A 2,970-nucleotide genomic window follows, 5' to 3' on the forward strand; every position below is an offset into this window, starting at 1 on the left:
TCCGAGCCACCGTGATGATGATGAGAGAGAGATACACAAACCCCAAATACAGCAGCAGGCGTCAGGGTCGGGATCGAACCCACGACCTCCTGTATACCAGGCGAGGTAGTTAACATCTCCTAGCCACCGTGATGATGATGAGAGAGATAGACACGCAAACTCCAAATATACAGCAGCAGGCGTCAGGGTCGGGATCGAACCTACGCCCTCCTGTATACCAGGCGAGGTAGTTAACATCTCCTAGCCACCGTGATGATGATGATGAGAGAGAGACACGCAAACTCCAAATATACAGCAGCAGGCGTCAGGGTCGGGATCGAACCCACGACCTCCTGTATACCAGGCGAGGTAGTTAACATCTCCTAGCCACCGTGATGATGATGAGAGAGAGACACGCAAACTTCAAATATACAGCAGCAGGCGTCAGGGTCGGGATCGAACCCACGACCTCCTGTATACCAGGCGAGGTAGTTAACATCTCCTAGCCACCGTGATGATGAGAGAGATAGACACGCAAACTCCAAATGTACAGCAGCAGGCGTCAGGGTCGGGATCGAACCTACGCCCTCCTGTATACCAGGCGAGGTAGTTAACATCTCCTAGCCACCGTGATGATGATGAGAGAGAGACACGCAAACTTCAAATATACAGCAGCAGGCGTCAGGGTCGGGATCGAACCCACGACCTCCTGTATACCAGGCGAGGTAGTTAACATCTCCTAGCCACCGTGATGATGATCAGAGAGATAGACACGCAAACTCCAAATATACAGCAGCAGGCGTCAGGGTCGGGATCGAACCTACGCCCTCCTGTATACCAGGCGAGGTAGTTAACATCTCCTAGCCACCGTGATGATGATGAGAGAGAGACACGCAAACTCCAAATATACAGCAGCAGGCGTCAGGATCGGGATCGAACCCACGCCCTCCTGTATACCAGGCGAGGTAGTTAACATCTCCTAGCCACCGTGATGATGATGAGAGAGAGACACGCAAACTTCAAATATACAGCAGCAGGCGTCAGGGTCGGGATGGAAACCACGACCTCCTGTATACCAGGCGAGGTAGTTAACATCTCCTAGCCACCGTGATGATGATCAGAGAAATAGACACGCAAACTCCAAATATACAGCAGCAGGCGTCAGGGTCGGGATCGAACCTACGCCCTCCTGTATACCAGGCGAGGTAGTTAACATCTCCTAGCCACCGTGATGATGATGATGAGAGAGAGACACGCAAACTCCAAATATACAGCAGCAGGCGTCAGGGTCGGGATCGAACCCACGCCCTCCTGTATACCAGGCGAGGTAGTTAACATCTCCTAGCCACCGTGATGATGATGAGAGAGAGACACGCAAACTTCAAATATACAGCAGCAGGCGTCAGGGTCGGGATCGAACCCACGACCTCCTGTATACCAGGCGAGGTAGTTAACATCTCCTAGCCACCGTGATGATGATCAGAGAGATAGACACGCAAACTCCAAATATACAGCAGCAGGCGTCAGGGTCGGGATCGAACCTACGCCCTCCTGTATACCAGGCGAGGTAGTTAACATCTCCTAGCCACCGTGATGATGATGAGAGAGAGACACGCAAACTCCAAATATACAGCAGCAGGCGTCAGGATCGGGATCGAACCCACGCCCTCCTGTATACCAGGCGAGGTAGTTAACATCTCCTAGCCACCGTGATGATGATGAGAGAGAGACACGCAAACTTCAAATATACAGCAGCAGGCGTCAGGGTCGGGATCGAACCCACGTCCTCCTGTATACCAGGCGAGGTAGTTAACATCTCCTAGCCACCGTGATGATGATCAGAGAGATAGACACGCAAACTCCAAATATACAGCAGCAGGCGTCAGGGTCGGGATCGAACCCACGCCCTCCTGTATACCAGGCGAGGTAGTTAACATCTCCTAGCCACCGTGATGATGATGAGAGAGAGACACGCAAACTTCAAATATACAGCAGCAGGCGTCAGGGTCGGGATCGAACCCACGACCTCCTGTATACCAGGCGAGGTAGTTAACATCTCCTAGCCACCGTGATGATGATCAGAGAGATAGACACGCAAACTCCAAATATACAGCAGGCGTCAGGGTCGGGATCGAACCCACGACCTCCTGTATACCAGGCGAGGTTGTTATAAATAGCGATACTACAAGTCAGCAGACAATAAACGTGGGAGAGGAGGCGGGTTGTCAAATGATGAGCTTGTGACAGACAGGTCACAAGTTAATGATGACTGAAGATACATCTTAACTTTAGGTTTTCGTTTTTCGGTAAAGTCACGTAGATAGGTTCAAAGAAAATAACAAAAAAATTCAAAAAACTACGACGACCGCTTGTGTTGCGATTGAAACGTCGTATAGTGTATTTGTTATTTTCTTTGAACCTATCTACGTGACTTTACCGAAAGACCCAAGAAGACTGAAGATTAATTTTTTTTAAAAATCACCGTGCACCGCCCGGGAATCGAACCCGGGTCGAAAGAATGGGAATCTTCCATGATACCACTACACCAGCGGTGCTGATGGGAAAACTAAACACGTTCTGCTCTCTCGTTTGTATTGTTCTGTCTCGTTTGTATTGTTTTGTCTCGTCTGCACTTTGTGTTGTCTGTGTCGTCTCTGTTTTTATTTCTCGTTTGGTTTGCTTGACTCGTTAATATTGTGTCTTGTTAGTATTGTCTCACTCGTTTGTATTGTTCCGTCTCGTTTGTATTGTTCTGTCTCGTTTGTATTGTCTGTCTCGTTTGTATTGTTCTGTCTCGTTTGTATTGTTCTGACTCGTTTGTATTGTCTGACTCGTTTGTATTGTTCCGTCTCGTTTGTATTGTTCTGACTCGTTTGTATTGTTCTATCTCGTTTGTATTGTTTTGTCTCGTTTGTATTGTTTTGTCTCGTTTGTATTGTTCCGTCTGGTGTTGTCTGTCTCGTTTGTATTGTTACGTCTCGTTTCGTTTGT

General features: G+C 48.7%; 1 non-coding gene across 1 annotated transcript; it reads right to left on the bottom strand.

The window, feature by feature from the left end:
- Positions 1–2,463: 2,463 nt before the first annotated feature.
- On the bottom strand, positions 2,464–2,534 carry TRNAG-CCC (transfer RNA glycine (anticodon CCC)). The gene has a single exon. It is a non-coding gene; the product is annotated as a tRNA-Gly (tRNA).
- Positions 2,535–2,970: the final 436 nt, after the last annotated feature.

The sequence above is a fragment of the Lampetra fluviatilis genome, chromosome 62 (assembly GCF_964198595.1).
Source record: "Lampetra fluviatilis chromosome 62, kcLamFluv1.1, whole genome shotgun sequence".
NCBI classification, from domain to species: Eukaryota; Metazoa; Chordata; class Hyperoartia; order Petromyzontiformes; family Petromyzontidae; genus Lampetra; species Lampetra fluviatilis.